The sequence below is a fragment of the Trachypithecus francoisi genome, unplaced genomic scaffold, assembly GCF_009764315.1.
Source record: "Trachypithecus francoisi isolate TF-2019V2 unplaced genomic scaffold, Tfra_2.0 Lachesis_group2, whole genome shotgun sequence".
NCBI classification, from domain to species: Eukaryota; Metazoa; Chordata; class Mammalia; order Primates; family Cercopithecidae; genus Trachypithecus; species Trachypithecus francoisi.
In genome coordinates this window covers 148963891-148977056 of record NW_022681465.1, presented here as the reverse complement: position 1 = coordinate 148977056, position 13166 = coordinate 148963891, and the positions used below count along the sequence as shown (strand labels likewise).

The window sequence follows — 13166 nt, the reverse complement described above, 5'->3', positions numbered from 1 at the left end:
GCCTTAGGATTTAGAGATGGTACAAATACTAAGTCCTTAAATCTACTCTTCATTTTAAAATAAAAGCAGGATTTTTTCAGGACAAGCCAAGCATATTCTAATTATAACAGCTACCATTTAGTAAACATTTACTATATCCAGGCTTTAATATACTAAGTATATTGTATATATTATCTCCTTTAATTATCACCAATCCTATGAAGTGTAAGCATTATTAATGATCCCCATTTTGCAGGCAAAGAAAATGAGGGACACAGAGGTTAAGTTGCCCAGAGTGACACAGCTAATAAGTTGCAGAGCCAGTAATTGAAGGCTGTCTGACCCTAAACTCCTGCACTTAGCTGTTAATTCAGTATTCTTAAGAATATTGTTTTCTTTTAGAAGTCTGCCTATCAAGTATGACAAGTTTTCTCTGAAAACAAATAACCCATGAAACTATTGAGAAGCTTCCAAGCCATTTTTTCTTCTTTTCTATTTAATGTATATTTATGCGATCATGGAATGGGATTTCACCTGTTTCAACAGCTTCTAGGGCAATTTAAGCAAATTTTCTGGAAGTCTGTTTGGTTTGTGTCAGGTCTTTCCTGGTCCCTCGTGTCCGTCGGGCTTGTGCAGGAGGCATGTGGGAGCTTTTTTCGGAGCCATCCGCCTTGTGGAAGCCGCACAGGCAAGGCCAGAGGAGAACAGTGGCACAGGTATTCAGAAAAGCCCGGCTTCCGACGTCAGTTTGCCTGAGGTCAGGCCAAGCACCACCACTTTCTGGCTCTTAGAAAATTACTTAACCCCTCCAACCTGCAGTTTACCCTTATGCAAAATCAGGGCTGCCCTTGCAGGACTGTTGTGACGAGTCAGTGACAGGGAAATGTTCAGCCCTACCTGGCACGTCATAAGTGCACTCTATCCATTGGGAGGTGTTGTTTTAGAAGCAGGACTTCATGTTGTTGCTACGTCTTGCCTCAGCAGAGAGAAACATTTTGCTCTTGACACTGATTCTCCTTTCTCAGCTGTAAGGATGCCACAGTCCCCTTGATTTTGAACCCAAAAATGGAAAATGAGAGCACTCCATCTCACAGGACACTTTCCCAAACTACACCAGCCCAGTCTGATCCCTCCCTTCTCAGAATCCCTACAGTTCTTTTGACCAAGTCTCAGATTAGCACTAAAAGTTTATTAATTCAGTGGGATAAGAAGCTTACACATATTTCCAGAGCCAAAAATAATAATAAAATCCATGCAAACAAATAAAAGGTCTTAGAGGGACAAAGTAATCACAATGGTGTTTTGCTACTAAGTACAACACCTGGGGCATTCACACTTCCCAGTCATGTTCAGAGCTGATGTAGAGCACAATGGGAACCAAGATCAGTGCTTCCCGCCTCTGGTTGCTCATCAGAACCACAAGACCAGAGCAGGAATAGTGTCTTGAAAGTATAGCTTCTTAGGCCCCAACCCTGCCATACTCATTCAATTTCTTGCTAACGTGAGGACTTGCCATTTTGTAAAGTACATTTGATTTTCTTTCATTTTTGTAATTTGCTAAATTGTCATTTGTAATAGTCCTTCCCGGAGAGGAGTCTCCTTTCTCTCCTATAGTTTTCTGGGAGAATGACAGAAAGTTGGAGTAAATGTAGAGTACCGTTTTGTCACAATAAGGCTGGGTGACAATATTGGAAGAAGGAAGAGCTGACAGAGACATGCTGTGGGGTTTTGGGGATGACATTGTGGAAAGTTTACCCTCACTAACATTTCAGGTGGGTATTTTTGAAAGTGTAGACTGATGATTTCTGAAGGGAACTGAATGAGCTTGTAACAGTGTGACCATGAATACTGTTGCAAGTGAATTAACATAAATATACTGACAAAAAGGGAGTAGAACTTTAGAACTGTTACATCTCAGGTAGTGAAAGTGAGGGTAACCTAGAAGAAGGAGGTGTAATAACTGTAGTATCGAACAGTGTACTGCGTCCCGCAGATAGCTAGAGATGTGTCAGGTTACACAGAGGAAGAGAAGTTCCTAGGCTGTCTGTTTGGGGCTTGCGTAGTTCCCCTTTTCCAAAATGGAAAAAGCAACATACTTTTTAAGGGTGCACAGAGACTTCATTGAAAAGGCAAGCATTTGTTTCCCTAAACAGAGTGACTTTTTAGCTTTACCAAGAAACAATTTCATGCAGGAAAAGTATGTTTTGCTGTTATCAGCTGCTACTGGGAATTCTGCTATAGACAGGCCAATGTTTACTACTGATATTCTTTCCACAGTTCTTTCAAAATAGGACCCTTTCCATTAAGTTCACATAGTATTCTGGGAAAAGGCTCTGTGATTAGGCAAAGAGATTGTGAAGGAGCTTAGGCAGAAATGGGGGTTAGCTTTGTTTTAATCCCAAATATTTAACCATAAAAAAAGATGCACTGGGGCTTAAGACAGTGAGCCCTCAGCAGTCTACTTTGTTGAGATCTCAGCTCAGATGTCACCCAAAAGAAGTTGCCCTAGCCACAGAATCCAAATTACACCCAGACACCCTCCCCACCCAGGCACCTGCTTTCACACTGCCTTGATTTTGGTTGATTTCATAGCTCTTAATACCACCTAAAATTATCTTCTTTGGTTGTTTATGAGTTTATTTTTGGCTTTACACACTCATAAGTAGTATTTCCTAAATTTTTTCCATTACAATAATAATTTAAATATTATCAGAAAAAATATTTGGGGCATGTACTTCCAATATGTATTTGTTTTTATTTACTTAATTATAAAGTATATACCTGTCTTAGTAATTGCTATATTACACACATTAGAAAACATAAAAAATATAAATGTTATAAGAATCAGATATTTAAAATGCCAGTAGGAGCTTTGATATTTTTCTCCTCCACCAGCCTGTGTTCTCCCCCACCCTGTGTTCTCCCCCGCCCTACCTTGAAGCTTACTGAACTTGAATGTAAGCTGCCTGAGAGCAGAGGCCTTGCTGGGCTTGTTTCCTGCTGTGCTTCCAGTGCCTACAACTGTGCCTAGCAGGTAATAGGTGATAAGTAAATATTTGATTATTAAATATTTATTGTTGAGTAGTAAACAAGGCTAAGGCACAATTCACTCTTCCAGGCTCCTAATAGCCAAGGTTTTACTACATCTTTGGAGGACAGAAGGAGGGAAAAAAACAAAAAAAAAAACAAAAACCTGGTTTCTAGGGGTCAGAATGCCTTCCTAATACAATATGTGCCGAATAAGGATTTACTGTAATGATTCAAATCCTTCACCAACGAGGTAATTACAGCTTCCTTGGTAAGAGCAGAGCTCAGGCAGACAGACAGGTGGTTTCTAGTTTCTCTTATAACAGATGGCACAAATGGACCAGCTTCTGAAGCTTTTTGAGGAAATTTGCTCATAAACAGTTTTAAATATTTTTCTTTTATATCTTCCAACACATGCTTCTTAAAGTAAAAATGCTTCAGTAGATTGCAGGCAAGGGCACATATTATGAATAGTGCTGCATGGGGCAGGGTGCTTGCAGTTTGCCTGAGTAGCAGGTGCAGTATGTCAGGAACATAAGAGGGAGGCTCCGTGCGCCAGGGTGGCTAGATATACATTGAATTTTCCAAGTGCTTAAGGAAATAACAAAGCTGTCAACCAAGAATTTTATGATCAGCAAAACTGTTTTTCTAAAATGAAAGTGAAATAAAGACATTCCCAGACAATTACTAGAAGAAAGCATAGGAGAAAATGTTTAGATTAGGCAAATATTTCTTGGATTTAACACCAAAAGCACAATTTAAAAAGAAAAAAAAAATTAACAAATTGAACTTGATCAAAATTAAAACTGTTTGCCCTTCAAAAGACACCACTGAAAAAATGAGAGGGCAAGCCATACACTGGGAAAATATATTTGCAAATATTATCACTAATAAAGAACTTGTATCCAGAATCTATGCAGAAATCTTACTACTCAATAAGAACATCATGTCCATAGAATGGGACAGAATTCAGTAATAAACATAAATCGACTACTTATACACGCCAGAACATGGGTGAACTTCAAAAAACATTATGCCAAATGAAGTAAGTCACACACAAAAGACCACACAATATGCAATTCCACTTTTATGAAATATCCAGAAAAGGCAGATCTCTAGAGTTAGAATGTAGATCAGTGGTTGCCAGTGGCTGAGAATGGGAGAAGGGCTTAACTGCAAATGGCAGGAAGGACCTTTTGGGGTGGTGGTGACTTTATAAAACTGAATATGAATGATGCTTGCACAGCTCTATCAGTGTTCTAAAAGTTGTACACTTAAGACAGATAAATTTCATGGTATATAAATTGTATCTCAATACAGCTGTTTTAAACTCTCCCAGGAGTACAAAGCATTCCTTAAATGTTGATAACTGTTTTTATTATTCTGTAGGTAGTGTATACAAATGATACCAAAATTAAGAGGGAGAAACGTTAAATGACTGTGTACCCTTTGCGTGAGTGGACAAATATGCTTTTCATTCATTAAATTTGCTCTTCCAAATAATTAAATAGATCTTGGGAAAATATATGCCACACTTTTACAAGAGGGTAAAAAAGGGTTAGTGGCCAAGAACAGAAATTTCCAAAATGTGAGCTGTGTGGCACTGAGATAGCTGAAATAGCTTTCAATGGTGCATGGATGAACTTTCTTCTATATACTACTAATGATGAGATGTTATTTACAATGGACTAAAGTAGACATTTGTTAAGGAGATCAATCTAAAGAAAATATTAAGAAAATATTATCTATTAAAATTACATGTGATACACAGATATGACAAACATAATGAAGCTGGGGCACGCATGACTGAGGTTGGGCACCACCACCCAGTAGCCAGGAGCAAGAACAATGCCAGTGGGTGGCTGAGAATGAATACTGAAACACAGGCATTCATCCAAGTTTATGCCCAACGTGCCTGTCTCCCTCCCCACCAGAAATGAAATGTCTGAAACTCCACTTCCATCGTATTTGTCAGGCCTAACTGTCTTAGGCAAACTGGCAAGTGGCCATATGTGGAGCTGTCGTGACAACACCAGAATGAGAGCTGTACCGTTTTATGACATCAGATAATTCTGACTCAGAAATGTCTGCCTTCCCTGTCTGCCAGCAGTCTTACCATTGGTTTCTGGTAGATCCATTTCCTTTCTTTTAACTATTTACTTGATCCTGTGGAGTCTTTCTTTAAAATACAGTCTTTAGATATTGTCAGTTCCAAGCATTCACAGTGTGCAAGAGATAAAAGAGGGATAAGACAACTGCAATTCAATGTAGCATCAAGACCGGAAGACAAACACAGCCCTTGAAGATTCCAAGGAGAAAGATCTAACTCACTGGAGAAAGATCAAACTCATTGTGATATCAAAGAAGCCTGAGCAAGGAGGTCACATTTGAAATGGGCTTTGAATGGCAGATGAGCGGCGGTTACGGGAAAGGGAAAGGCATTTCATATGGGAACAGCAGTACCAGCAAGAACATGGAGATGCAAAAGCTTAAAGCACACTCAAGGCACAAGTAAAACCATTTGACTAGAACGGGGTAGGCAAACCAAGGCCCACAGGCCACATCCATCCAGGTGCCTGTTTGTTCTATGGCTTGTGGGAAAAGACTGTTTTTCCATTGTTACATTTTAAATGGTTATGTAAGTACCTCAATAATATTCTCAGTTTTTGCCTCTTGGCCTGCAATGTCTAAACTATTTATTTGATGGCCCCTTAAGAAAAAGTTTGGCGACCTGGAGAGCCCTGGGGACTTTGAAGGTAAGTAATGAGTACTGAGAGGGGAGTTGGGGCTCTGTTGTGAAAGACCTTGAAATGAGGAAACCCAGCTAGCTTAAGGGAAAGAAATGGAAGTCATAAACTGACATTTTGGGAAGTCTCATGGTGGATCTAACGCTCAGCACGTTTGGATTTAAGAGCCCAAATTATTATTTTGCTTGGCTCTTCTTCCCTCTTTTTTTTCATTTTAACTTCATTTGCGGACAGATGTTGGCCATGTAATATGAAAAAAGATTTCTGGTCACCCTAAGCCAATACATTTCATTATTGGATCCAGAAAGAAGAGCATTCATATGCAGTAGGCTCTCCTCATTCACGGTTTTGCCTTCCTTGGTTTCAGTTACTTATGGTCAATGACTGTCTGAAAATATTAAATGAAAAATTACAAAAATAAATAATTTGTAAGTTTTAAACTGCATAGCATTCTAAGTACCATGATGAAGTCTTGCTCCCTGGGACAGGAATCATCCCTCTGCCCAACATGTCCACACTGTGGACACTAGCCACACTTTAGTTGCTTATTAGCTACCTCAGCTGTCAGATTGACTCCAGGTATTACAGTGTTTATTTTCTTTTTTTTTTTCTTTTTGTCTTTTTTTTTTGAGAGAGTCTTGCTCTGTCACCCAGGCTAGAGTGCAGTGGCAAGATCTCGGCTCACTGCAACCCCCGCCTCCCAGGTTCAAGTGATTCTCCTGCCTTAGCCTCCTGAATAGCTGGAATCACAGGTATACACCACCACACCTGGCTAATTTTTGTATTTTTAGTAAAGACAGGGTTTCACCATGTTGACCAGGCTGGTCTCGAACTCCTGACCTCAGGTGATCCACCCACCTTGGCCTCCCAAAGTGCTGGGATTACAGGCATGAGCCACCACGCCAGGCCTACAGTGCTTATTTTCAAATAATCCTTACTTAACAGTGGCCCCAAAGTCCAAGAATGGTAATGCTGGCAATTTGCATATGCTAAAGAGAAGCCGTAAAGTGCTTCCTGTAAGTGAAAAGGTGAAAGTTACTGACTTAAGGAAGGAAAAATATATGCTGAGGCTGTTAAGATTTGTGGTACAGTAAGATATTTTGAGAGATTACATTCACATAATTTTCATTATATTGTTTTATTATTGTAGTTGTTCACCTCTTATTGTGCCTACATGTATAAATTCAACTTTACCATAGATAGATACATATAAAAAACATAGTATATACATAGTTCGGTAGTATCCCTGGTTTCAGGCATCCACTGAGCATCTTGGAACATAACCACCAAGGATAAGGGGGACTACTTTATTAGACTCCACAGATGAAGAAGGGTTCAATGCTGACCACTGTGGCCAGCCTGGATCACATGCCTGCCCCTGCAGTGAAATCAGTGGGACACTGGACCCACCTGGGTCACTTAGGATGGAAAAGAGCTTCTCCAAATGAACCAGAAGAAGGGGAATACAAAAATTCTAGAATAAACTGTAACTACTATTCCAGTCTGTCAGAGTAAGAAATTTATTCTACATTCGTTAAGTAACCAGAAATTTATGAGCAGGAAAATGCTCTTCATTCAACAACATTCAACAAATATTTATTAAGCTATGTCTTTAGCAGGTGTATGTACTTACAGTGCACAGTAGAATGGACTGGAATGGTAAAAGGTAAAGAAAACAGGCTGAAGATTCTTGTAACAGTCTAGGTGAGAAGGCCTTTATCCTGTGAGCAATGGGGAAGCATTGAAATGTTTTAAGCAGAGAAATGATGTAATCATCAGATTTGAATTTTGAAATGTTCACCAAGAATAGTTCTCTTAAGTTAAGCATTTATGTATAAAACCTTTTTGCACTGTAAGTTAACTCATAGATTATCCAGAGTGCATTTGGATCCACCTCAGATTTGAAAAAAAATAGAAATTATAATTTTGTGAGATCAGAAATGTGTTTTGCCATGTCTGTTTTTCATTGACTTCTCTGTAGATATTTGGTTTTGAAGTACAATAACTTGAAGAGAATATAAAAATGATTTTTCTTCAGTTTGTTTTTATTCACAGATGGTAAAACTCTTTTTCTCCAGTGGAAAGGGTGACTTTGCTGCAAAATCATTTAAAGTTTTTTTCCAGTCAAGTCAATAAGCTCCTCAGAACCAGATGAACAAGGGGTAAAAATCGCCGTGAAGCCTAGTAAGATTACATTCCTCCATGGCAGCCTGCGCCAGCCATTGTGGAGGGCCAGCGGGAACACAGGGAGAATGTCAGGTTTGTGAATGGTCACACTGAAGGAGCAGGGCCAGGTGTGGAAGATATAAATGGAGTAAAGAAGAAGCTTGAGTAGATTAAAATCAGATCAGAGACAATTTTCCACATGTTTAGACTACTAAATAAACACCAGAATTAGAGGGAAGTCTGCTATTCGCTTGGAGGGAAAGAAAAAGACTTGGAGCCTTTCAGCCTTTTCATCAAAATTTGTCTCTCCTTATCTCTCTGCCTCATCTGCCTTTCATGGTATCCGGACCAAGGTTTGTGCATTTGCAAGAGTTTAACTTAATCATCCTGGGCATTGTCCTTAGCAGAAGTGCTGCTTCTATTGCTGAAAAGTCCTGAACATAGTGAAATATTGTAGGCTCCTTACTCAAGGAATCTCCTCTCTCCAGGGTTACCCGTGAGCTGAAATGCCTTGGGCCACTGCTGCTAATTTTAGATACTCCTTTGTTTTCAGCAGTGGACATTTAGATTCTTATTAAATCTTTTTCCTCCCCCTAGTCCAAACAGGAAATATTCCCTGAAAGTAAACCATATAGGAAAGTATGCCAGAGAGCCAGTGCCTCTCAGTCTGTGTTGTTAACATGTTGTACAGCTTACTCAGAGTGCTGCATCAGAGACATCCTCCTTGACATCCCCCTACCCAGGGTAAAAGGAAGAGACCACTGATTTACTGTAATAAGTTTACCAAAATAAAAAAGTCTCTAAAAGAGTCAACATAATTTCTCAGTGCAGTAGGCAGAGAAACAATACAAGTTGGGAGCTGCCAACTGTATTGTGCAACCTAAACCATGGATTGGTGCAACAAAGGCTGAACTATCATTTTGCCTCTATTAAACATCCTTATTCTATGGAGTGAAAGTTGCAGTTTGGGTGGCTGGGGAGATTTTTTTTTGTAATATTTATTAAATTGTGGTTATAAAAGTAACATGTTAATTGCAAAAATATGTTTTAAAAACAAAAACTTCATGTATGGGGACAAGGGGTCTAGGGGAACTCTGTACTTTCTGCTCAGTTTTGCTGTGAACCTCAAGCTATTCTAAAAAAATAAAGCGATTTCAAAGTTACCTTTAATCTCATCACCCAGAGAATGCTACTAATATGTTAAGGTACTTACTATCCATATGTTTTAAGATAGGTTTGAGCATGTATTAAAAAGTACATGAAATATAAATGTACATCTTAACAAATTGTTATTTAGCAAACACCCCCTAAATAATACTAAATTATTATTTAGTAACCACCACCCGACACCTGGTTAAGAACTGCAACCTTGCTGGTGTCCACATGTCTTGCTTTCTCCTCCCTCATCACAGTCTTTTTCTTCCCTACAAGGGTAATGTCTAATCTCATGTTTATGGGAATCAATTAGTTTTTATTTATATTTTTACCTCATAAATACATTATTATGTTATTCATGGTAGTCATGTTCTATAAAGTCACTGCAAATATGGAATTACTGAATACTAAACCGTTGCATGGAGGGGAAATACAGAGTGAGCTTTCTGCAAGCCCCTGGTCATACATTTTCATCACCTGATCAATACATCACCTTGTTTTATGTGTATTTCTACTTAAAGACACCTTATTTAATATTACTATTGATTTATTAACATTGAACTTAGGACCAGCAGCACCATTAACTCATGCCTGGAGCTCATCTGACACACACATTTTCTCTGTAAGGCACATCACAACCTTCTTGTGCTTAGGAACACTTGACAGTGCTTCAGCTGTATGCTTAGGGGCCATTTTAAATGGCAAAATCACCATCGAAGAGCACAAAAACGTGGTACTAGGTAGACCTTGAACAGACACTTGTTTACAGTATGAGAGCTGAAACAAGGCAGAGCTTTGTTTCAAAAAAGTATTGATTTTGAGGTTACAGATACATTTTAGCATGTAGGTGAATTTGCAAATAAGGAATATGGAAATAATGAAGATAGACTGTATATGTGCCTATATGCAGTATTTTATTGTTTTGAGTTTGACTTCGTTTGCTCAACCATATTTAAGTCATTTATGTTGCTGTAGAGTGCACCATTGTATTAATACACGAGAATTATTTTTTCATTCTACTTTTTCTGAAATTTTGAATTTCCAGTCTCTGCTTTTACAAATAATTTGCTATACACATTCAATACACATCTTCCAGTGTACACATAACACACCTTTCTCTAGGGTGTATGTCTAGCAATGGAACTACTGGATCCGAGAGAATAATATCTTCACCGTTGATAGATAATGCTACCCTATTTTTGAAAATGATAGTAGCAATTTACACCCCTCCTGCAGCAAAATATGAATTACAGATGTACCTCATCCTCATAAACCTCTGGTATTTTCAGCATTTTGATGTTAACTATTTAGTCATTCTGGTGGGTGTGCAGTAACGTCTCACTGTGGTTTTAATCTGCATTTCCTGCAGTGCAGAAAGGTTGAGTGCCTTTTCTTTTGGATTTTCTCTTTTAATATCCCTATTCAGGTTTCTTGCCCATTTTCCACTTGGTTGTCTTTACTCACCAGTAGGAAATCTTTACATAGTCTGGTTATAAACCCTTTGCTCATTTGTATGTTGTAGGCTGCCTTTTTACTCTTTTAATATTGTTTTTGATATGCCCTCTCTATACCCTATTGGATAAATTCCAACCTCTGTTTGGGAACCTTCAGTTTCTGGAGTTATTTCTTCTAAAATCGATATTGTTTGCCTTTGGCATTTAGGTCTATAATCTATCTGGAACACATTTGTTATGTATGGTGTGAGGTAGGGGATTGTGTCATTTTTTTCCATAGAGATATCCAGTTATTCTAGCACCATGTATAAAAGAGCACTTTCCACTAGTAGTATAAAATAGTATAGGCCCATGATAAATTCCAAACAGTATAAATAAAAAAGTGAATGTACAGTCCATATCTGTACATTCAGTTCCCTACGCTCAACCCCCTGAGACAGTCATAGTTTCTGGCTTACAGATTTTAAGAATCATGTTTAAACATCTCTAGCATTTAAACAGTGGCTTTAGATTATACCCCAGAACAATGAAAGATTGGATGTAGTAGCACTATTGCTTTCCTTTTATTTTTATGTTACTTGAGTGAATTTGTTTTGGCAAGCACGATATCTTCTTTATGTAGAGAAAGGCAATTGTACTGCATTCAATTTAAGAGTTATATGCCTAGTAAGGAAGTATTGGGATTTCTTAGCAACTATTCATGTCTTTTGAAATAGCAAATGTTACCATATGAACACTTCATAATGCCCCCAAAATGCTTTACTGTTTTTTAAAAAATAAATTCATAAATTGTGAAATTTTTTAGTTGAGAGAAAGTAAATAATTTTCATTCTGGAAAGTTCTGTTGTGCCTGAAATGTGGTATTGGAAAAGATTGAGAGGCTACACTTAGGTTCAACAGGAAAGAATATTAAGCTCAATAAGTATTGTGAGCCATGGTGCACAATAGAAGCATTCTGCCCATTTAACCTTTCTGGCCCTTTCCCTTGAGGTTTTTCTGTACAATGAGCAGTTGAACTCGGAGTGTTGTCCGGATGTCTTTGCTTCCAATCTGGAATTTTTCCCTCTACCTCATATTTCTGTATTATTCAATGAGAAAAGATTCAGATTATTGACTTGGGGAACATTAAGGATGATGTATGTGCTATTCCAAAATCTTGAATTTTGTTTAAATCATGGAATTACTTGCCATTCCTACTCACCCCATCTAAGTTTAAAGTTTATTTAAAACTTCATAAATTATTTTATTTGTGTAAATAATTTCAACTGTTAGATTCAGGGAATACATGTACAGGTTTGTTCCATGGGCATATTGTGTGATGCTGAGGTTTGGGGCACGAATGATCCCATCTCCCAGGTCATAGCCACAGTACCCAATAGTTTAACAAAATTTTTTTAAAGCTAGAAAACAGAATCACTGCATTGTAAACTAGTCAAGCTATTTTTAAAGCAAATTATTGAAGAAGTATTTTAAAATGCAATTCCCTATTATTGTTAATACCTTAAGGGGATTTCAGTAGTTTCGTTAAAATCAGAAACAGAACTCTGTCATTTTTTAAATAAAAATGCATGTTAAATTATATTAGATGAGGGGAAATAATCTGTGCAAAGACATCTGCACATGAGTAATAGAAAAGAACATGGAACAGTCAAGCTTAGGGACATGTGAATTTTTTCTGCTCGTAAAGTTGTGAAGTACATACTGAAAATCCAGGAGGTTAGGACTTATACAGGATTTCTGTGTTGTAAAAGCTTGAGTGGACACACATAAGGAATATATGTCTTCAAATTTTCAACAGATAAAAACTGGTTTTGTGTCATTTGGTCTGGTTTACCACTAGCCAATTTACCACTATTCCTTTTGGCTCTATTTTCTTGGCTAAACTTTGATTTCCCGCTACCTTAAGTCAAACCATAAAGGGATATTTTCCAAGGAAGAAGAATTCAGTGAAATGGGATTAGGTTAGATAGGACATTTTAGATTTTCATGGAAGTTTCTTCTCTTTTTCATCATAGGGAAAATTAAAGCTGCCCCCTGTTACTTAAATAGCACCATCCCCAGTTAACAGTCTAACCCAGAAGGGGAACTGACAGCATTAAGATGAGCCCTGGGCCGGTGATCCAAGGCTCAGCCCAGGCCTGAGACATATGATTGGGGACCTGGACTGCAGATCATGGGCCACTGCCTGGCAGAGACGTGCAAATGCCAATTTTGCTGCTTCTCCATAGTCTGACACTGCGGAGACTCTTAGTGCAAGACTCTCAGGCCCTTCCTTGTGTGCCTCATCCCTCCTACTTCGTCCTTGTTTTAAAGTCCTACACTAAGCTACAAATCCACTACTCTCTTTTCCTTTGAGAGCAGCCATACCTTTCAACTAGGGGGTCTCATGTCTCCAGATTGTGGCTATCTGTCTGTCTATCCATCTGCCTGTCTTCTTCCCCACATGACCGTCTTGTCAAAATGCCCTTTGGAAAATTAAACATTGCTTCCACGTGGAAACAGAGCACAGGCAGGGAATTGTATTCATTCGTACATCACTGAAAAGATCAGGAAAGCAAAGAGTCCAAGGTGACCTCTGAACACTGAAAAAATGTCCATCTAATTTTTTTCTAATGATCATGCTTAATGGTGGTGGTGT

At 38.4% G+C, this 13166-nt stretch overlaps 1 protein-coding gene across 6 annotated transcripts in view; it reads left to right on the top strand.

The window, feature by feature from the left end:
- ARHGAP26 (Rho GTPase activating protein 26) overlaps positions 1–13166 on the top strand; it is a 466537-nt gene that overhangs the window by 418666 nt on the left and 34705 nt on the right. The gene's annotated exons all lie outside the window — the stretch shown is intronic.